Here is a 23,701-nt window from a genome sequence, read left to right on the forward strand (position 1 = left end):
AAAAGTCTTCTAGACTTAATAACCAAATTCAGTCAAGTAGCTGGTTACAAGGTCAACACACAAAAATCAATACTTTCCTCTACATGAACAACAGACTCACTAAGAAAGAAATGGGGCAAACAATTCCTTTCACAATAGCATCCAAAAAATTGAAACACTTAGAAATCCTAACCAAAAAAAAAGAACTCTACTCTGAAAACTATAGCACTCTGAAAAAAGAGATTGAAGAGAATATCAGAAAATGGAAAGACATCCCTTGCTCTTGGGTAGGAAGAACCTACATAGCAAAAATGGTCACACTTCCAGAACTGCTATATAGATTCAATGCAATCCCAATTGAAATTCCAGCAGTATACTTCATAGACCTTGAGAAAACAATCCAAAAATTCATTTGGAACAAAAAGAGGCCTAGAATCGCAAAAGCAATTCTAGGCAATAAATACAAGGTAGGGGTTATGACAATCCCTAACCTCAAACTATAGAACCAAGCTACTGTGATAAAAACAGCATGGTACTGGCAAAGAAACAGACAAGAGGACCAGGGTAGCAGATTAGACGATGCAGAAACAACTCGAGACACGCTCAGCTACCTCATCTTCGATAAAGGAACCAAACACCCTTACTGGAGGAAAGATAGCCTCTTTAATAAATGGAGCAGGAAAAACTGGATTTCAACTTGCCAAAGATTAAAACTAGACCTATATCTCTCACAATGCACTAAGTTAAAATCAAAATGGATTAATCTAAATATTAAAACCGAAACACTAAACCAGCTGAGAGAGAGGTTAGGTAGAACTCTGGAAGACAGTGGTGTAGGAAAAGATTTTATGAACAAAATCTCAGTTGCCCATAAACTAGCACAAACAATCAACAAGTGGGATCTCATCTTATTAAAAAGCTTCTGCACAACAAGAGAAACCACGAACAGTGTGAAGAGACAACCCACAATGTGGGAAAAAAATTTAACCAGCAGTTGCTCAGACAAAGGTCTACTATCTAGGATAAAGAACTGAGAAAAATCAGACCCACCACAAATTTAAGGATTCAATCCAAAAATGGGCATCTGAAATGAATAGATATTTCTCCGACAAATAAGCAGAAATACCAAATAAACATATGAAAACATGTTCAACATCGCTTGTCATTTGAGAGATGCAAATGAAAACAATGCTGAGATTCCACCTCACCCAGAAAGAATGGCTGCTATCATGAAATCAAACAATAACAAATCCTGGTGGGACTGTGAGGAAAGAAGAACCCTGCTCCATTGCTGGTGGGAGTGTAGACTGGTGCAACCACTGTGGAAATATGTATAGAGATACCTCAAAGAACTAGGATTGGAAGCCCCATTTGACCCAGCTATTCCCCTGCTGGGTATCTTCCCCAAAGAATTAAGAGTCATACCACAGTGATATATGTGCACCCATGTTCATAGCAGCACAGTTTGTGATAGCTAAAACTTGGAAACAGCCCAATTGCCCATCAACTGGAGACTGGATAAGGAAATTTTTTTTTATATAAAATGGAGTACTACTCAGCCATAAAGAATGAGAAATTAGGGACATTTATAGCTAAATGGATGCACATTGAGTTGATACTCTTAAGTGAAATAAATAGGACACATATGTGTAAATACCAAATAGTTTCTCTGGTGTGAGAAACTGAAAGTGTAAATAAGGACTAAAACGTATAATAGGTAATGTGAAATAGGAAGAAAGGGGGCAAAGGGGAAGGGAAAGTGGGAGGCGTAAGGGAAAGGAAAGAAGAGAATGGAATTAATATGAAAAAGTGAAAAAAATGAAATCAAAGCCTTTGTACATAGAGAGGGATGGAGGCCTTGAAGGGAGGGCAGGGGAATGAGGAAAACAATAAGAACCAAGATAGATTATGTAAAGGTGCAAATTACCAATGATGAATGTCATCATATTGTACATCTAAAATGTACCAATAAAATTAATAATATAAAAAAAGCTGTCACAGAAAAGCAACAAGTCACACCTAAAGGTAAAGCCCTAAAAAGCAACAACCTCCAACCCACACTGATATATCCTGCAAAACTATCTTTTCAAATTAATGGAGAAATAAGGTATTTATTTGCCAAAGAGTACCTCAAGATATTCATGATCACCAAACCAGAACTACAAAAAATTCTCAAGGATATTCTGGAAAGAGACAATTATGCCAACAATGCCAATAAATCAAATAGAATGAATATACCAGGTAGGGTGATCAGCTAAGCAGAAAGAGGATAAAAGGAAATCAGCAGGAGAAAATTAATACAATGACAGGAATAAGCCTATACCTTTCAGTAATAACTTTCAATATGAGCAGTCTCAATTGACGGAATGGTTCAAAAAAACCAAATCCAAAAGTATGCTGTACAGAAGAAAATATTTAATCCAAAAAGAAATTGACAAATTAAAAATTAAATGATGTAAAACAATATTTCACACAATGAATCCTGGAAAAAATGCAAGAATGGCTATGCTAATTTCAGACAAAGTTTATCCTTCTAGTTCAAGAGAAATCAAAGTGAATACAACCTTAGCCATATCCAAGTTTTCATTCTAACCAATAGTGTGGTATTTTCTCATTATTAAAAACTAAAACAATAAAATCAGCAGGCCATTGTGCTTTTAGACTATAGTGCAAGATCTGGGTCTGAGATTGTATGCTTAGAAAAATGATCCAATGAAGATGAGATAATGATGATGGAGTGGACAACAACTTAAGTAGAAAGAGGATACAAGAGAGAAATGATTGGGCCAGTGGTGCCACCGCCTGCCTCAAAAGCACAAGGTCCCGAGTTTGATCCCCAGTACCAAAAAAAAAAAAGAAATGATACACATACCCATATATACATCATCCTGGACTCCACATATCTTAATATATGAATAACATATAAAACACCCAAACTTTTCATGATCACTTTTCAATCCCTTGACTGCTCCATCTCCAGTGACCATCTCCTTAACACTCCTCTAACTCTATTTGCTACACACTATTACTGGCACAACTGAGCGATACTAAAAATAACAAAATAGATTATGCTTTTATAAATTCACCTTGACCAAATTGAAATGGGTCCTTTAAATGCCACTCTGCATGGCAGTACAGCTACTCTGCCCTGGTGAGCACACACTCCCACACTTCATAATGACTGTTATGCATGTTCTCCAGTTCCCTCAAATCAAGTACTCTCCACTTTACTACACCTGCCCTCTCACCCTCAGAAGAAAACACCACCATCTACTCCATAAAGAAAGAAGCCTCAAGCCCAGGACTTCCAGCCTTAACTGTATCTGTTCCTTTTCTCTTCTCAGAGACCAATCATCCCTACCTGGACTTCAGACAGCATGCCCGCCCTTCTTTCTGAGATAATTCCACCATTGTTTATTTGTCTCTCTCTTTCAGATATAATTACAACAGCATTCTACACTGGATCTGACTCATCAACATTCAAATACCCTTATGTCTACCCCAACTTTTTTTGAAAGAACTACTTTTGGCTCCATATTCTGCTCTAATGTCACCTTTTCTGTCTCGCTCAACTTCAAAGTTCTTGAAAGAGTTGTCTGTCCTTACTTTCTGTTTTCTCATCAAGCACTCATCCCTGACCTCAACAGAAATACCCCTTACTAAAGACACTAGTGTGATACATGTAATTTAATATAATGAGCTTTTCGTAAGTGAAATTACTGCAGGATTTCATTCGATTATTCAAGTAATATTTAATGATTCTTTATTAGGTACCTTCTACTATCCTAGATACTGTGCATTTCAGTAAACAAAATCAACAAAATCTCTGATATAAGTATTTTAATGCTAGGGTGGAAGATAGACAATAATCAAATAAAACAAATATATGTCAGGTGTAATGGGTATGAAATATAATAAGGAAGTTGAAGGACACAAAAAATGTTCAGATTAAAGAATGAAATTGCTCTTATGTACATAATATGAACAAAGCCTTAAAGAACTGAAATAGTAGCAATTAGAGCAGAGGAATGTAGCAATATGATTTCCAGGAAGGAAATAATTGTTTAGACCAGAGGAAAGGGCACTTAATGAGAAGTGATCAGATTCTGAGATATACTTCAAAGTGAGACCCAGCATAATTTGCTGATAGAATGGGTATTGGAAGTGGGAGGAAGAGAAGAAAGAGTCAAATGCAGGTCTAGTTTTTTTTTCTCTAAAAATGGAAAACAGAGAAGTTTTATTTATTGAAATAAAAAAGGATTCCAGGAAAGTAAATTTCATGAGAGGTGGTATCAATTTTTGATGAGTAGATTTTTCAAGAAGGCAAATCACTTATCAAATTGATTTAAAATATAGAGTTCACAAAACCCTGAACGGGATATAAAATCACAGAGGTTATCAGTGTTTAGATAATGTTTAAAGCCACCACGGGACCAAACAAGATTATTTGGAGAATGAATGTAGTTAAAGAAAAGAGTTTCAAGGACCAAGCTTTGTGGTACTGCAAAATTTAGAGGTCAAAAAGATAAGGGAGAGACTGAGAATAAAAGAGGAGAGGGAGATGCCAGGTTTAACTAAAGGAAGTATTTTAGAAGGACAAGTGAAATCAAATGAGAACTGAGAATGTATTTGGATTTTCTAGTGTGGAGTCACAGGGAGCTTTGACAAGAGCAACTGCAGTGCCAGGATAAAGCCTGACTAGAGCGTGTTCAAAGGAGACGTGAAGGAGGTCAGGGAGGAGAATACAGCATGGCAGGAACTCTAATTCTGACAGATACACGCCTTGCCATAAAGGGAAAATAAAGAACAGAGGTGGAAGGATGGGGTGGCTGGAAAGCAAAGAGAATCCTGAAAGAGTTTTGCACTTAATAATGCAATATACTGCATCATATTTGCACACTTATTAAAATGATCCAGTGGAGAGGGGGAAATGATGATAGACGAATAGCAATTTTAGGAACAAGAACAGATGAGAGGGAATGGACTCAAGGCACATGAGGAGGAATCAGTCTTAGCTAGGAGAAGGGAGAGTTAATCTGCTGTAAGAGGACAAAAGGCATAATGTTTCAGAACACACTCGATTAGGCTCAGCAGACTGTTGGTGTGCACAGGGGGATGCCCCCCTACTGACAGCTTCCTAACCTTGGCTCCATTCTGCATCCCTGCTGCTCACCTCCTGTGACTCTGGTGGGCCCTTTCTGTCTCATTTATATCCTCTGTTTGGAGGATGAAGGTTTTTATGCAGAATCCTCTCTTCTCCTCACTTAATTGATCTGTTGGCTATATTATGTTAGCAAGGTTTTTAATAATATTTAAATACTTCTAACTGCCAAACTTACGTCTCTAGCCTTAACATTCAATTCCTTTCATGACATCTCTACTTGACTGTCTCACAAGCATCTCTAATGCAACATTTCCAAAGTCAATACAACAGTCATCTCTCCCAGAAACTATACTTTTCCAGTTATTCATGTCAGAGAGGCATTCATCAAGTTTTAAAACACCAGAAAATACAAGTGAGTCATCCGTGACATTTTCTTTCTATTTTATATCAATCACTACTTCCTATTCCTTTGTGCTTCTAAATATTTCCTGAAAGAATTCAGCCACTTCTCTCCATGACCACCCAGGCCCAGGCCATCACCATCCCTGCCAGGATGCCTGGTCTTCACTCTTTTCTTGCTCTTATCAATCCTCCATACAGAGAGAAGAGAATTGTTTTCAACATTAAATCTGATTATATCTTCACACTCATTTCACTTATATCAAGACAGTTCATCTAAAATTTAAAAAGATTAAAGCTCTAGAATAGTCTTCAGGACCTGACATGTTCACCCCTTCCTGCCTCTACAGACATTCATCCCTCACTCCCAATGCCCCAGCTGCTCACCTGCCTAGAATGTTTACCTTTGCTCTTCACTCTTACCAATAAAAGCATTTTCTGATCCTGTGGTAGTCAAATACCCTTTAGGTACCTGCTTTCATTAAGCTCAGCATTAATTTATATTTATAGATCCGCCTCAACTTACAACCAGGTTTTATACCAAAAATCTCATTATAGATTTAAAATATCAGCAGTCAAAAATAAACTGAGCAGATGTAACTTAACAAACACCTTATCTTAGAGTGCTGGTTGTCTCCTTTGTGACCACATGAGTCACTGAGCTGTGCAGCATGAAGAGAGAGGATCATATAACATACTGGGAAAGATCAAAATTTAAAGAATAATTTCTACTTAATGCACATTGCTTTCACACCACCATAAAGTTGAAAAATTATAAATCAAACCATTGCAAGTGAGGGACCTTCTATATTAGACTGTAATGGTGAAGAAATTTGGTCTTCTTTATTTTCCATTCTGATAATTGTATGTATTACCTTCCTCATATATAATAGATGTTTGATCTTTGAATAAATATGTGAAAAATGGGTAGTTGTCACAAGGATTACAGAGATCGCTAAAAGGAAAGACAAAACACTACAGTGTTGCTAAACACACAAAGGGTAAAATAATGTAACTTCATCAAGACTTGCAGCCACACAGAGCTATGCCCAGAGTGACTCTGAGTCTATAATGAGATGAGATCATTTAAAAACTAAACACTGTTAGCACTTTTGAGAATGGCTTAATGAAGGAAAGCTTTCTGGAAGATGGAAGCCCTGTGTGATGGTCCCTATGTGCACACTCCCCAGCTGTGAGAATTTTAACAAGGTATTTCATCTATCTAGTTCTTTGTTCACATCTCTGTGGAAGAAGAAGTCTGACCCAAAAAGATTTCACATCGCCTTCCAGGTCAGACCCCAAAACCATTTGTCATCATTGACAAAAAAACTTCGTAAACAGAAGAGCAATAAAGGAGATGCCTCTGTGTTTTGGAAAAAAAGTGAGATTTGAACTGGACCAGGAAGTAAAAAATCATATGAGTTAAGAGCATATAAGGAGATCTATCAGAGGCACAGGGTGGGGAAACGTGTATTTGGGTGGATATTAGTAAATCAATAAATATGCCTTTCCTTCTACCCCACCTGCTCCAGTCCCTTCAGAAGTTGGTGAGCCAGTGCTGTGATACCCAGAATCCAGTCAATCCTTCATCCTGGAAGCACTGTTTGGAGACTCGCCTCAGGTCCTTGGGCCACCCTAATTGCAACAACCCAATTTTCATGGCCCCTCTGGAGCCTTTAGAAATATGGACAGGCCAAGGTTACACATGGATTATACAAGTGTCAGTAATGCTGAAGTGTGGCCATGCTCCCAGGAACACAGACAGACAACAGAGCAGTCAACATCTCCAGGATCCTGTGAAAAATGACAGGGATTTTATTTCCATCCCCCTCAGCAGGGATGGCAGCCTGCACCTGGAGGCTGCACCGAGGCTGTTTAATAAGACATTTGTTTACTTCCTTCCTGTACCTTTAGCAATATAGTCCTTTCTGGTTCTTTCCATGATTTCACTCTGAATGAAAAAGTATGATCTCGCAGTTGGGGGCAGTGGGTCTGAAACACCACTGGTGATCTGCCACACTCCAGCTTTTGATCTGCAGGGATAACATAAAAGCAGAAAATATGTTCCTGGCAAAAATAACCATTGTTCCCGGCTAGGACAAATTGCAGCCTTCCAGCAATGGTCAAACGAAGTGGAGTGGGTGGTAATGGAGGATCAGGAGAGTTAATTTTGATCTCATGTCCTTTAAAAAGTCTAAATGCCCACTTTACTGTTACAGTCTTTACTATTACAGTCTTCAATAAGCTTAGCATAACTTAAGGCATCCTTATCTTTGATTAACTTATGACCCTATGTCACACTGAACCAGGAAAATTAAACATAATTATGGACTTGAAAGACAAAAACAAGGTCAAGTGTAAGCAAGGAAAACATGTGGGAAGTCAAAGGATGAAGGGAGAAAGTGAGCAAGAAGAAATAGAGTTTTCTTAGAAAGTGGCTCATTCTGTCTCTACACCCCTGATAGCTCACCATCTCTTACGGAGTGAGACACAGATTTTATAGTGCTGGGAAAACCACACACACCTGCATCCCATCCTTCACTCTCTAGAATGCTGCAGGTGTAGTCTTTCTGTGTGACGCAGCTCTCCTTGCCTCCCTTCACCCACCACCCACCAGACCCCAGTGTTTGGGAAAAGCTAGAGAAAAAGAATGGAGGGAATTAGAAACTTACTTACCAGTATTTTCTTAACCATAAAGTTTACTACTCTAGTTGTGGGGGACACAGCAATCCACAAAACGATAACTTCTCATAAATCTACTCAAGTGGGGGAAAGTCACAAAACACAGATACACGAATAAGTAAATGATACAGTGTGTGAGAAGGTGTTAAGGCCTATGCATAGAGTCATCAGATAATTTGTACCTCCAAATTGGGGTAGGTTTGAGAATGAAAGGAAGTGCTACTAATAATTTTTCAGAACAGCAGGTGTAAACAGGAACTTTCCTGGGCCAGAAAAGGAAACACAGTTAAGGGAATCTAGGATGTGGGGTAGGAAGGGAGATTTTTACAATGTTAAATACTGTCATCAGAGCAAAACTCACAGAGTTGATGATTCCTCACCCATCTGAACCCCCTGTTCCCTCTTCTGTAAATGAAAGGGCTTATCCCAAAGCAATTTCTAAGGTTAAATTCAATTCTAATATCCATATAAATGATGCAAGAACAATAGGCTATTCTTCTCTGGTCGGTATAAGAATGGGGGGGGTGGGACTTGCGATGATGAAAGGATCACCAGAAAGGCAAGATGATCATGTTTGCGAGTTACATGTTGTGCTTTTTTACTCTCTTTTCAACCACTAAGTGAAAATTCTTAAAGTTGCACAAACAAACTGTAGTCCAGTTGCTGGTGTTGGGATTCACAAATGTGGTAGCCACAGTTCAGCACGGTGTTGCCCCCCTGCTCCACAGTGATGGTGGTCATTGTTGGGCTGCTCTGTGCGTCCTTGTTATGATGGAGTGTGCAGCCACTTTTACAAAAGGTAATGGGAAAACAGAATGGTTGAAAACAAATGTGGAGGAAACTCTGAATTTGTGGAAAGATATTGAGTTTTGAGTATAATAGCCTAAATATAACAAAGGGACATCCAGGTGACAATGTCCAGTGACAGCTGATATGTGGGTACTCAGGAGAATGAGGAAAGAGTCAATTCTGGGTAAGAGTTTTGAGCACTGTCTTCAAAGTCAGGTGAAACTCTGTTCCAATCAGTTATTTAACTTCTACAAGTCTCTACTTGCTTACTTTTAAAGGATGATAATAAAAATTTCACAGGGATTCATTAAATGGGTACAAAGTTCTTAATGAGAAAATCTAGTATGTGTTAGTGTTCAATACATGGAGAGCAGAGCAATTGTTATCACCTTGGTTATTGAACTGTTCACTTAGACCTGACAATTAAACTGCAAGTGTGAATGGTTTGGGGGGAAGAGAAGGTGTAAGGAAGGGCAAGGCAGAGGTCTCTTAATGAAAGAAAGTATTTATATTTGGGAAGAAAGAAGTGGCACAAGAGACAGAGACAAGCACACAAAACAAGAGACTGTGTCAGCAGGAATATAGAAAGGCGATTTGGGAGGGAGTACTCCAGAGAAAGGGGCTGGCACCTCAAGTGCAGCAGAAAGAAAGAACATCTTTGTCAATCACCACTGACATAGGTAATGAAAAGGTTCAGTGGTTAAGGCTGATCAACCAGATCTAAGGAAGTCATTTTAAAAAGTAAATTAGTTCACAGATGCATTTGTTCAAGGGGAATGTCAGTAAAAGAAACAAATAAGATGCTAGTTGTGGGTGTGATACATATATTTAGAGGCAGCAGGGAGGCAGAGATTAAATGGGCTAGAGAAGGAAGAGTTAATTTTAAGAACAAGGAGCTGTAGAGCAATGGAAGGGACATAGTCTAGGGCCTAACTGGAAGATTACGGTATCCTCAGACTTCTTTACTTCCCTACTCTGCTAATGTCTAAAACTGGAATTGGTTTTTCCATTTCTTGCAGTCTTAGGGAGTACTTGTGGAATGAATGGATGGATGGATGAATGAATGAATGAATGAATGAAATAGAATGGATTTTTCTTCAGGAGACTTCTGTGGATCCAGCTCCTGGTGTTCTTTGAATCCTCCAGAGACAATAAAGAGAAAGGAAGGAATTCCCAAGTCTGCCCCGAGTCTCTGCTCATATTTGGGACCTTCAACTTGGCTGGATTGGCCCTTCCATTAGAGCACAACATTACCAAAGCTTGGTCACCTTAACTGTTACCTAAATCCCTCTCTTGATTGAGATACCTTACTAATCCCATGCCAAAGAAAATTCTTCAGGACTTAGCTGAAATATCAACTACTCCGGCAAGATCCCCCAGGTGTTCCAGCCTAGTGCCATCACACAAACTCTGAATTTTTCCTTAGAACATGTTGTTTGGGTTGACAATGATGTTCTACATGTGCAAAGCTAAGATCTTACATAGCTAGAATACTCCTAGAAGTCATAGGAAGACAGCCACTTTAAAGGCTCCATAGTAGAATATGACAAGTTATATGGCCTCCTTGGGTCATTTAAAACTCGATGCTTGAGACTGCATAAAAACGATACATATACAGCTGGATGCTAAGATCTCAGATGTTTAGATGCTAAAATTATCTGCTTTTCCAATTACTTCAGCAATTAGTATGATGATATAATAAATTACCCTAAAATGTAGTGACTTCAACAATGATGTGTATTTTGCTCACAGATCTGCAAACTGGGCCAGCCTCAACTGGAAGAGTTTGCTTCCACTCCAGTCTGTGACAGCTGGGGCAGCTTGAAAGCCACAGCTGGAGTCATCTTTTAAAATCTCTTTGAAATTCCACTTATTCATAGGTCTGATCTCTGTTCAGCAGAGACTTGCATTGCTGGAGGTTGGATCAGCTGGGTTCTCAAGTGTTTCTCAAAGTACTTGCTTTTCTGTGGGGGTCTCCAATAGAGTGGCTCAGTACTGGAGTCAGGGTAATTAGACTTCTCCCAAAGTGCCTGTCCCAAGAATAAGTAAGCCAGAGTTCAAGGGGAGAGAGAGACTGTTTCTCAATGATAAAGTAAAACTTCACATGTAAGATCAAATGAGGTGGAATCATTTGAGTGTGACCATCTTCACGAAATACAATTTGCCGCAACTATCTTTTTTCTTTGGTCCACCTTTTGACATTCCCTCTTTTGGTTACATCTTGTCAACACTCTGATTACTCACAAATCTTGAACTTTGCCAATAGATTTAAGGTGAAAAAATTAAATTTAGGATCAAAATTAAGCAAAACTGTATTCCTTTTCTTGCTAGGTGTATAATCTTAAATAAAAAATTTGATCTTTCCAGTCTATATTTTTCACATGGCAAAAAGGAAATGAAAGTGTCTCCTCATGTCACTATTCTCAATAAATTTACCTACATAGAAGACCCAAAACACTCCACCAAAAGACTTCTAAACTTAATTGACAGATTCAGTAGAGTAGCTGGATACAAGGTCAACACTCAAAAATCAATAGCCTTCTTGTGCACAAATAACAGACACACTGAGGAGAAATTAGGGAAACAATTCCCTGTACAATAGCATCCAAAAAATGACATATCTAGGAATCAATCTAATGAAGGAAGCAAAAGACCTCTACATTGAAAACTACAGCACTATGAAAAAAAAAAAGGATCAAAGAGGAAATAAGAAAATTGAAAGACATCCCTTGTTCCTGGGTAGGAAGAACCAATATAGTGAAAATGGCCATACTTCCAAAACTGTTATATAGATTTAATGCAATGCCAATTGAAATCTCAACAGTATATTTCACAGAACTAGAGAAAATAATCCAAAAATTCATTTGGAACCAGAAGAGACCTAGAATAGCAAAAGCAATTCTAGGCAAAAGAGACATGACAGGGGGTATCACAATCCCCAAATTGAAACTATACTACAAAGCCACTGTGATTAAAAAAATAACAGCATGGTACTAGCAAAGAAACAGACTCAAGGATCAGTGGAATAGATTAGAAGATGCAGAAACAATTCCAGACACACTCAGCCACCTCATCTCTGTGAAAGGAAAGATAGCCTCTTTAATAAATGGTGTTGGAAAAAAGTGGATTTCAACCTGCCAAAGATTAAAACTAGACCCATATCTATCACCATACACTAAATTAAGATTGAAGTGGATTAAGGATCTAAATAGTAAAACAGAAACACTAAACTTGTTGGAAGGTAAGTTAGGTAGAACTCTTGAAGACATTGGCATAGGAAAAGACTTTATGAACAAAACCTCAGTAGGATGGAACTAGCACAAAGAATCAATAACTGGGCTCTCATCTAATAACAAGCTTCTACAGTGCAAGAGAAACCACCAACAGAGCTAAGAGACATCCTACAATGTGGGGAAAAAATTGTATCAGCTGTTCCTGAGACAAAGGACTACTATTTAGAACATATAAAGAACTTTAAAAGATCAGACCCCTCTGGGACGGGGATTTAGCTCAGTGGTTCTGGCACCTGCCTTGCAAGCACAAGGTCCTGAGTTCAATCCCTGATACCAAAAAAAAAAAAACAGCCCCCCCAAATTCAAAGACCCAATTCAAAAATGAGCAACTGAAATGAACAGACATTTCTCAGACAAAGAAGTAAAAGCAGCAAATAAGCATATGAAAAAATGTTCAACAACACTGCTCATTTGAGAGATGCAGATGAAAACAACACTGAGATTCCACCTCACCCCAGAAAGAATGACTGCTATCAAGAAATCAACCAATAACAATGCTGGTGGGGCTGTGGGGAGAAGGAACCCTTCTCCATTGTTGGTGGGAGTGCAGACTGGTGCAACCACTGTGGAAATCAGTGTGGGGATACCTCAACGAACTGGGGCTAGTGGTCCCATTTGGCCCAGCTATTCCTCTGCTGGGTATCTTCCCAAAAGAATTAAAAGAATCATACCACAGCGATATATGCACACCCATGTTTATAGCAGCACAGTTTGTAATAGCTAAAGCTTGGAAACAGCCCAACTGCCCATCAACTGGAGACTGGATAAAGAAGATGTGGTTGTTTGAATAAAATGGAGTAGTACTCAGCCATAAAGAATGAGAAACTAGAGACATTTATAGCTAAATGGATGCACATTGAGGCCATACTCTTAAGTGAAATAAATAGGACACACATGTGTAAATACCGAATAGTTTCTCTGGTGTGAGAAACTAAAAGTATAAATAAGGATCAATTGATAATGTGAAATAGGAAGAAAAGGTCCAAAGGGATAGGGGAAGTGGGAAGGGTAGGGGAAGGGAAAGAAGGAAAAGGAAAAAATATGAGAAAAGGAAAAAATGGAAACAAAGTCTCTGTAAATAGGGAAGTGTGGAGGGGGTGAAAGGAGGGCAGGGGAATGGGGAAAATAAGAGCCAAGATACATTATGTAAAGGTACAAGATCCCAATGATGAATGTAACTGTATTGTATACCTAAAATGTACCAATAAACTTAATGTTAAAAAATTTTTTAAAATAAAAATAAATTTACCTTCCTTTCCAACCTGATTGCTCTTCTTCCTGTTCCCACACAGACCAGAGGCCTTCCTCCTGTGCCTTCCTCCTCTTGTGGGCAGCCTATTCCCTGGCCATCCAGGCCTATAAGAAAAATAGAACAAAATCAGACCTGCAATAAATACAAATAAGAGCATTCACTCTACCAGCACTGCCTTCACATGATAAATTATTTAATCATGTGCTAATGATGAACAGTCGACTTTCCTGATGCCAGACGTTGGAGGCTGAGGGTGCCCTCTGTGCCCTGGTGTTAATTACTTTCTTGACTAACTACAAGAAACACTTATTAAATTTGGAGACTCTCTGCCTGTTAGGGAGCACACACAAGTGCAGCTGATGTCTCTCTCACTTTCTGAATTAGGGAACAAAAATGCCCTCTGAGGTAAGAAAGAAAAGTCTTGCTGAGGTGAGAAAAAGCAGATGGAGGTAATATTTGAGCTACTTTAATCTAGGAATAAGTCCTTCAGTCTGTACTTTCCACACATTGCTGTTGCTCATATCCCCACACACACATACACAAACACACATACACATATGCTCACATATACGCACATATCCACTACACAAGCATACACTCATACACACACATAGACCCACATACATGGCCCTCTGGACTGGGTGCTGTGTTTACCTCAGTACCTTCAAGGTCATCCTCCTAAACAATCTTGGAGAAAAAAACAGTGTGTGCCTCTTTAGGGTGACATTTAGAAGAAGTTGTTCTGGGCTGGAGATTTAGCTCAGTGGTTTGGCCGCCTGCTGCGCAAGAGCAAGGACCGGAGTTCGATCCCCAGCACCAAATAAATAAATAAATAAATAAATAAATAAAACTGAGTAGAAGAAGTTGTTCTGACTGTTGCTTTGATAGTTGTGTATTTTACACCTTGCTTGGTGAATTATGAACGATTTTCTCAGGCAACTGAAGAGTTCACAAATCCAGGCTGATCATAATAGCCTGGGGATTTTTATTAGAACATATTCTTGGATCTGACCTCAGATCTCCTGCATCAGAATATACAAGGGCTGGAGATCTAAGGTCTCTCTTTGTAATATGTTACTAAGTTAGCCTGTTTACATTCACCTTGTGGATAGGAGAGCTAATAAAAACATTATGTAAAAAGAGAGCAAATAGTCATACAGCAAGAAAAGCAAAGATGACAGGGATGATCTCCATTTTCTGGCTACAGTCTAATCTGAGGCCTTTGGACATGCCTTGAAATATGCCATTATCTTTATAATAAATTTCCCTTTTGTGCCTCAGCTAGTTCAAATGAGTTTCCTTTGCTGTAATCCAAAAGGAACTCTAAGCTATAGAGGCTCCCAAGTATCTTAATAAATGCTTTTGTTGGTGATGGAGACAATGCACAAGACAGAGACCCTGTCATTTGGCTCTTCAGCAGTTCTACAGAAGCCAAGTGTGACATGCTCTCTCTTCATATGTCTTGAGATGTGTCCCAGCCCCACAGAAGTTCCCCTTATCTAGGGAGAGAAGGTGGAATATTCTGCTGCCTCATCAGAATTATGGCCATCTTTCCATCTACAATGATGATGACCATCATGTTTTGGAACCTTCTTCCCAAAGATCCAGAATGACTTCTGCTCTCCCAATCTAAAGGCAGAGACAGAAACTAGGAAGCAACATTAAAGTTTATGTAACTTTATGAAAGGTTAATATATTACCAAAAGCCATAACTTTCCAAATCCCTGAAAAGAAAGCTAACAGCTAAATTTTTGGTTGATCTATAGTAAGAACATTGTACTGTGCAGGAGCATTTTTGTATTGGTCTCATTTCTGGATCCATTTCATGTCCTTTACCTTGCTTTGCCTTTTTCTTCTTTCTTATTTCTAATATATGTTATTTTGCTGCATTTTATGCCTCCTTAAATCCTTTCTGGAACAAGAAGCAATATAACAAAATAAAAACAGATTCTCCCTTTGTTACCAGAAAAATTCTTCCACTTTTATGTTATACATAGGCACGTAAAATGATGGATAGTCAGAAATAAAATATTTAGGCTCAGTGTTCCATCAGTCACCACAAGGCATTTATTGTGTACTTCTTATGTAGGAGAAACTGTAAGGACTACAAATAAGTGTCACAAATAACAAAATGCTCCCAGTATAGTCCAGAGTCAGAGGACATGCAGCACTTAGGAAAGAAAAAAATGCCAGGAATGCAAGGTCACAAATAGAAGCAAGCTTTGTGGATCAGGTCAGTCAGAAAGCCATGTGAAGGTGGAAAGGCTTAAATTGGCCTTTGAGGAATATAGAAAATTCTAACCTGGGAGAAATAAACAAGAGAAAAGATAAAGATACTGTAATGTAAAGCAGGGAGGAAGAAAGAAATAGCAGGAAGGAAAAAGGCATAGCTTGGGGGTCTCAAACCTGAGTGTCAGGCTTACTCAGAAGGCTTATTAAGCCTAGACAGCTAGGCCCAATACTCAGAGTTTCCTATTCAGCAGATGGAGGGTGGCACCAGAGATGCATTCCCATAAGTTGCTACTAATTAGAGACCTACACTAGTCCCATAGAGCATTTTAGAAAGTGTCCCCTGCTAAGCTAAGATGGAGGTTTCTGTAGTAATGGGAGGTGAGATGGGAAGGCATCTGCTTGGCCACATGCCCACTTCTGCACCCAGAGCTGACCTCTTATGTCCTTGTTGCCATCCTTCACTAGGCATAGAGCCTCCCCTCCCATGCACTTCTCTCTGTCCTAGACTAAATTGTTTACAACTTGCAGAAATGAGGACAAACTTAAATATGTTGGCTTTTTCTTTCCTGGACTTGGCTTCTTGGGCGAAGTTCTACGGACCACCCTAAGCCCAAACCAGATAACTTCCTTAGATAGTTTTCTTCAGCCCTTCCCCGTCTTCTCTCTTCCTTAGCAAGCCTGTCATCCTCATCCAGCACACATTCAACTCTCATGTCTTGTTGGTGCTTTCTCTGGTTGTGGCTTCAGCACACAACTCTGAGATGTGCAACAGTGGGCTGCAGGGTGAGGCCTCATGAGTCATTTCAAGAGGGATCATTCAGACCTGGCTATATTCACCCTGTCGAGGGCCACTTAAAATTTGAGTGACTTTTAGAAAATCACTTGATAGTACAAGTTCAACTTTCCTATCTTGTAAACAACATAAAATAATACCTTGATATGAAAATCCGAGACAAATAATGGGGCCTGATATTACATGTAGTCAATGAGTGGAAGTAACTTTTGAGACAATTTTATTGTTCAGGAAAACATCTTCATTATATAACAAGTATTTCTTAACTGCCCTCTTTGTGCAGGTGTTTAATATATATTTTACTTGGCAAATTGAAACAGATGCAAACAATTATCATTCAAGACATTATAAAGTGAGTGACACATAATAGAAAGACAATTATCAACAAAGTTCAAAGAACTTTTAGGCTGAGGTTCTCATGGAAAATTTCAGAAAAGAATTGTGAACTTGAAAGATGTTTGAGAAGACTTAGTAGAAAACAATTGGAGACATCATTCCAACTGGTTGAAATAACAGGAGCAATGGCCATGAGGGGTGACTGTAAAATACTGTCTGGCAGTGTAAGCATCTGCTGTGACTTCTGAGGTCACATAGAGAACACAGGGAGAAAGGCCAAGGATGGTCTGATCCAAGAGAAATGCCATTGTGTTTGGCATTATTCAACACACACACGCACGTGCACACGCGCGCACGCACACACACTGATTAAAGAATTGGGGCTCAATAAATACTAGCTGAAGCAAACAAGTGGTTTGAAATCCTTTCAATGGATGTCCTGGAGACAATAAACCAGGGTCAATATTAGCAATTAATGGATCATGGAAGGTAATCTGGAGCTGTGCATGGAAGAAGTACTAGAGGTGGTACAACTGAACAGGGCTATAAGTTCCTGGGGAAAAAACTTCAACCTACATGTAAGAACCCTAAAACCCTATGTGATTGTTAAGACATTAAAAGTTCTAATTAAACTTCAAGTTTTGTAACAGCTGGATTCTCCAGGAAGCAGACAGTAATGTGGAGGTGGCATGGGAGAAGCTGATTAGGCAGTGCTCCCAGGCTTCACATGGTGGGAGACAGCAAATGAAGCAGGACAGGGTGGAGGGAGATAATGGGCTGCCAGTCTTACCACCAGTTTGGAGCATAATCTTTATTCTTTCAGGGTAAACTGAGCTACATATCCTGGCCCTCCCTATATGCATTATATACACAACTGTATTTGCCTTAAATTATTGAATCTGCCTCATAAGATCAGAGATAGGCAGTAAAGGGATACTGGCTAGGAGAAAAAAAGAAGCAGAAGCTAAGTAGCAGGGTCCTCTATCCAGGCAGGAATCCCCTGATGCAGGTAGAACAGGGGACCCTAGGACACAAGGAGAAAACTGAGATCAATAAGGTTCTCCCAAAGAATCAGGCACAAAACTATAAGAAAAGAAGACCACCTTATATTACCTTCACTCATACTGACAACTGAGTCAAGGATTGTCATTATAAATAACAACACATCATGAATACCTAGTACCTACATGAATGCACCAAGCACTGAGCTTTTCATGAACTTGAAACCTCATGGCAGTTCAGCAAGATCTGTATTATTAAAGCCATCTGATAGAAGAGAAAACTGAGATTCAGAAGGAAGATTGCTGCCAAGATCATGGAGCTTGGGAGTGGCAGGTCCCTAATTGGCTCTGTATAACTCCAAATCCATGTCATTTTTACCCATGGTACTGTGTCTTTCCAAAGTACCAGTACTCCAAAGGGATAATTCAGGGATTAGCCAAGCTTCAGCCAAGGGCTTCAGCCAAGATGGCCCCACTGTATCTATTCTATAAATCAAACCAGTTAAGATCACACAGGGTGGGGAGGGGGACAGGTTTAAAGTCACTACTTCCCCTCTCCTATTAGTATAGCCGGAGCCTTTGAAGCTTCTTCCTGTGTAAACCATGCTCTTTGGTCAAAGAATGCAACATGACACAGTGACTAAGATTTTAGCCTTTGAAGTTAGACCACATGGGCTATAATCTCTACCCTAGGAGCTGTGTGACCTTGAGCATTATTTGATCGTCCTGTGCCTCAGTTTCTACATCTGTATAAAGGAAGTCAGAACTATCTTAATAGATCTGTGGTGTAAAATGCTTAGAACATTTAGCAAATAACAAGCACTACATAATTGTTAGCTACTATAAATCATGATCTGAACTAGTGCTAATCTGAAAGGCTGCCTTCGAGTACCCTGTATCTACTAGCTTACCCAGTCCCAGAAATTATGATCCAACAAAATTCAAAAATGTTACCTTACTCTCTACCAACTGTGACTACTGAAGTTAAAGGCTCATTAGTTCTCTCCTATGTTAATGCTCTCATTCATTTAGCCCAGATTTTTTAGTGTCTTTTATGTCCCAGGCAAAGTTCTAAGTATTGGAGAAACAGGAATTATTATGAAAAAGTCCCTAATCTCATAGAATTTATACTCAACTGGGGAAGTTAGACAATAAAAAATAGAAAGTGTATATGTATAAGTGATTAGCAAAGAAAGAAAATAAAGTGTATAAATAGATAGAAAGGCATGGGGGCCACATAGAGGTTGTCTTACTTGTCTCATTGCTGGGACAAAATACACAACACTCTCAACTTAAAGCAGGAAAGGTTTATTCATAATTGTAGAGGACTCAGTCCCTAGTCAAAGGCAGGATGGCGTGGCAGAGGCGCATGGTGGAGGAGAGCTGCTCTGGCCTAGTGGTGCAGCAACAGAGAGTGATCAAGGAAGAGCCAAGCCAAAAAAAGAGATAGACTCTCCCAGGCCACACCCACAGAGACTGGCCTCTTTCATCCAGACTCCACCTCCCAAGACCGCATTTAGCTATACACTCATCAGTGGACTAATTCTCTGATGATGGTCACACGCTCATAATCCAATCACCTTCCAAAGTCTCGCCAATGAGGTTTTGGGGAGATGTCTAGATATAAAACATAACAGAGGAATTCCAGAAAGCCTTCCGATCAGGTGACCCTGGAGAGGAGTCTGAATGATTGTGGAAAGTGAGCCACACAAGCTTGTGAGATGTGGACTCCAGTGGGAACAAAATGCCAAGACCAAAATCCTGCGGGTTTTTGGAAGCTTGGCAGGTTCAAAAACTGACATCAGGAATATAGCCAGTGGACACATAATATAGAGCATTTTAGGATATTGTAAGACACTGGGTTTATTTCTAAGTGTAATGGCAAGTTATTGAATGGATTTAAGAAAAGATTGACATGATCAAACTGACCTTTTGAAAGATTACTCAGGTAGCCTTGAGAACAGACTAGATGAAGAATAGAAACATGGAGACCAGTTTAGAGGTCTTTGCAGCAGTCCAGGTGAAGTGGCCCCAGTGATCAAAGTACTAGGAATAATAGTTTGTTGTAGACTTATGCCAAAGGGTAGGGGCAGTCAGGTTTTGATGATGGATTTGAATACAGAAGTGAATGAAAAAGAGATGTCAATAAAGACTCCAAAATGTGGAAGATTCTTCAATATATAGATGATCATTAACACCTGAAATGGCATCCATTCACTTGAAAGTGAGAAAAGACAGAGAAGAAGATAGCAAACTGAGTTCTCAGAACCTTCTCACCTCTAAAGGCCAAGGAAAGGAGTAGGAGTAAAGTCTAATGTATGGGAATGAGAAGGAAGAAGCCAATAAACTAGGTGGCGATTAAGAGAAAAAAGAAGAAAGTGCTTAAGAAGAAAGTTGTGAAATACTATTTCCAGTGCTACGACAAAACTGGATACATAAGAGGAGGAAAGAAAACTCACCATTAGTAGGAGTGTATGAACATTGGTGACCTTGACAAGAGCACTTTAGTAGAGGTAAGGGACAAAATCCTGTTGTGACTTACTTAATGGAAAAGGAAGAGCTGAGGAAGTGATAACTACACAGGTAAGTTTGAGAAGCTTTGCTATAAAGCAAAACAGAGTGGAAGTCTGGAGAGATTGGTGACAATACAGAGTGTTAGTAAAGATGGAAGATATATTAAAGCATATTTTAGGCTCATGGGAATGACCTAGGACATGAAAAAAAATGATCAATAAGGAAACAAAGGGGATGATGGCTGGAGAAATGGCCTTTGTGTAAAGGAGAATGCATGCAATCCAGAGCATGAAGAGGACACAGGACAATTCATTTGTACAAGGAGGCTGAGGACACAGCACAGATAGAGTGAGCAACAAACATGGACCTTTCCTAACAGGGAGTTATCTCATCTAACAGGGAAACTTCAGGTCCCAAACATTAAGCAAGTTTTAAATCACACAGCTGGTTGATGACCACTCTTGATTCTCCATGAAATCATACCACCACATTTCAACCCTCTCAAAAAATCTGTTATTCTTTCTGCAACCTGTTAGATTGTACCTTACAAATTCAGCATCCTTATTCTTTTGCTTTTCTTTGTTTTTTAATGATCATGAGTTTCTCTTAGATTCTGGTTCTCTGCCAGGCACTAATGTAATGAGAAGATTGGAATTGTGCCATGATTTTCCACTTACAGAGATTTTAAAATCCCCCACTGACCATTTGAGAGGAAGAAGTACATAAATTCATAAAACAAAATCCACTGGGTCCACATTGCATTTCTTTATAATGGAGCCAAATAACCCCTGACTTCAGGCTGCAGAGCTCAACGCAGTGTCCTGCCCACCTCTATATTTGTAGAAATCTATTGAATAAATTAGTGATGCATTTATATTAGAAGTTGTTCGAACTTCTGTAACTGAGCCAATTCTTTCTGAATCCTGATATTCATTTCAGTGTTTCTGCTGTGAAATCAGCATACCTAAAGGGTAATTCTTTTCAGATTTGTTTGTGAGCTAACTGAAAAATAGTTTGCACTCATCTATGAATGCACAGTAATTTCAAATTACTTAGATCCATTTATTTGCACCCTGCTCTACCAGCCAGGGTTAACTGCTATGTTACCCCCAGAAAACAACCAATTTATCCATAGGATAATTAAACCAAAATATTGTAAAGACCGGGAATCAGAAATCCATCATGTGCAAATTCTACATGGCATCTGGGGAACTTTTGCTTGGCATGAAACATACCAGCAAGATGAGAAACTGGGGTGCTTTCCAATATCTGTCCCACTCACAGGTTCCTGAGCCACGTATAACTTCAGGTAGCTGCCCACACTAATCTCTGCTACTGTTTTCATTGATTATGGAGATGTGTGACTTTTCCACCAGCCTTCCACTCATGTGGGTGGCCCTTTTCCCTCAGGAGTCCAGGGACCAAGTGACATTTTACCCCACATACAGTGATGAACTGATGTCCTGAGCAAAGGAAAGAGGGTATGAAGGAAAACTTAGTACAACATTGGATTTCAATGTTAACCATAGTGAAAACATTCCAGTTGTATAATGTAAATGTGTAATAAAACCATTAGAAAAAGGCTAGAACAGCAATCTCTACTCCTTGCCCTTGGAAAAAGGTCATGTGATGGGACAGCCAGTGAGAGTAACCAATGGGATGATATCTCTTACTCTGAATGGTGTGTATTGTGCACAAAAGATCACAACCATAGCCCCATCCTTACTTGCTATGTGACCTTCATCCAGTTGTGTAACCTCTTTAAGCCTCAGATTCCCTGACTGTGAAATAGTAGTTACCCTCTAGATGACCTAGGAAGACTGAATGAGACAAATGTTCAAAGGATGAGCCTTGTGCCTGCCCCACTTCCGGAAATTGGTAATCCGGAGCTCCCTGTTACACACCAAGATGAAGGAAGAGACAAGACTTGTTTGCTCTCACCATTGCTCAGAGAATTCCCACAACTCTTAAATTACCTACTCTGCACACATATGCAGTCAATACTTCAAATGAATTTACAAATAAATAAATATTTCTAGTATTTCTTTCTCACTTCTTCAATACTTGTTCTAACATTTCAGTTTAACAGGGAAATTAATACAAGTAGTTGATTGCCATATACACAAAAACTGGTGAATATCATTTTTGATTTTCAACTGCTGAAGAGAAAAAATATCATGGGCACATTCTTCTTTTCCCCTGACTAAGGCACTGAGTAAAATCAGTGTGGTGGATGTTGAGGCATCAGTTGCCCTGGGAATAAGCACTAATTTAAAATGAAGAGAAACAGAACAGAGCCAGTGATGCGCAACACTTAAACATTTGGATCTGGAAAAAAAAAATCAAATCTGACTGCATTGTAAACCCTTAGGGCAGGAATGATATCTTTTTGAATCTGTACAGCCTCAAGGATACTGTTGTTGCCTCATACACATGGAATAAAGCAGTAATATTTATAGTTTCTGTGTATATCTTGTCAAAATTCTCTAGTCTGATCCATTCATTTGGGATTACTCTTAGCAGTTACTTAGAAACTAATTTCTGAGAAGATCACAGAAATTTCCTTGCCCCTCTCCCATCCTCTAGGAATAAAGAACTCTCTCATCATCCTAGGAGCCTTCCTAAACTGATGAGATGAACTGCCAACACTCCCAGCCCCTTCTTTCTACTAAGGAATCTCCCTTGGTGGATCTTCCAGACATCTGTCTCCTCAAAAAACAAAAAAAGTTTATGCATGTCCTTCATTCCCATAAAATACAAATCCCTGAAAATAACTTGTTATATAGGATGATGAATGAATATCCAATATCCAATTATTAGTAATATATAACTTTAAACAGATTACCCAGTGCCCAAATCTCAAGTCTGTCTTGTTAGCTTTATCAGTTTGGGTAAGTTCTCTAATGCTCTATGCCTCATACCTTTATGAATATAACTGGGATTGTATTTTTATCTACATAACAGAGTGATTATAAAGTTAAATGAGTTATGTATGTAAAGTATTTGGAACAGTGTCTGGTACAGAATAAACACTATAGAAATATTGGCTATTTTATATAAACTGTAAGAAGTGGGCTAAAGTTCAGTCCAAGCATTTAGTATCCACTTGTAACAAAAAGAAATTTAGTTATTCATATCAGTCACAGAAGACTTCAGTACACAACCATCCCATTGGTCAAGAGCAATTAGTCATCAAGACAATTACTACCTAACAAAACCCCAAATGACAGTTGTCAACACTAGCATAGAAACTATCCATTCAGAAATAAACCCTTTCTGTTTTAAAGATGAATAGGAACAGTTAAGTTTGTTGAGAAAAAGAATGTC

At 39.0% G+C, this 23,701-nt stretch overlaps 1 long non-coding RNA gene across 2 annotated transcripts in view; it reads right to left on the reverse strand.

Annotated features, from left to right (window-relative positions):
- Positions 1 to 23,701, reverse strand: part of LOC106010313 (uncharacterized) — a 100,966-nt gene that overhangs the window by 68,384 nt on the left and 8,881 nt on the right. For both annotated transcript variants that reach the window (XR_015446106.1, XR_001184158.3), the window contains one exon: positions 13,496 to 13,602. This is a non-coding gene — a long non-coding RNA (uncharacterized LOC106010313). The remainder of the gene's footprint in view (positions 1 to 13,495; positions 13,603 to 23,701) is intronic.

Source organism: Heterocephalus glaber, unplaced genomic scaffold (genome assembly GCF_053883595.1).
Source record: "Heterocephalus glaber isolate CG9 unplaced genomic scaffold, H.glaber_assembly_v1.0 deba00000347, whole genome shotgun sequence".
Lineage (NCBI taxonomy): Eukaryota > Metazoa > Chordata > Mammalia > Rodentia > Bathyergidae > Heterocephalus > Heterocephalus glaber.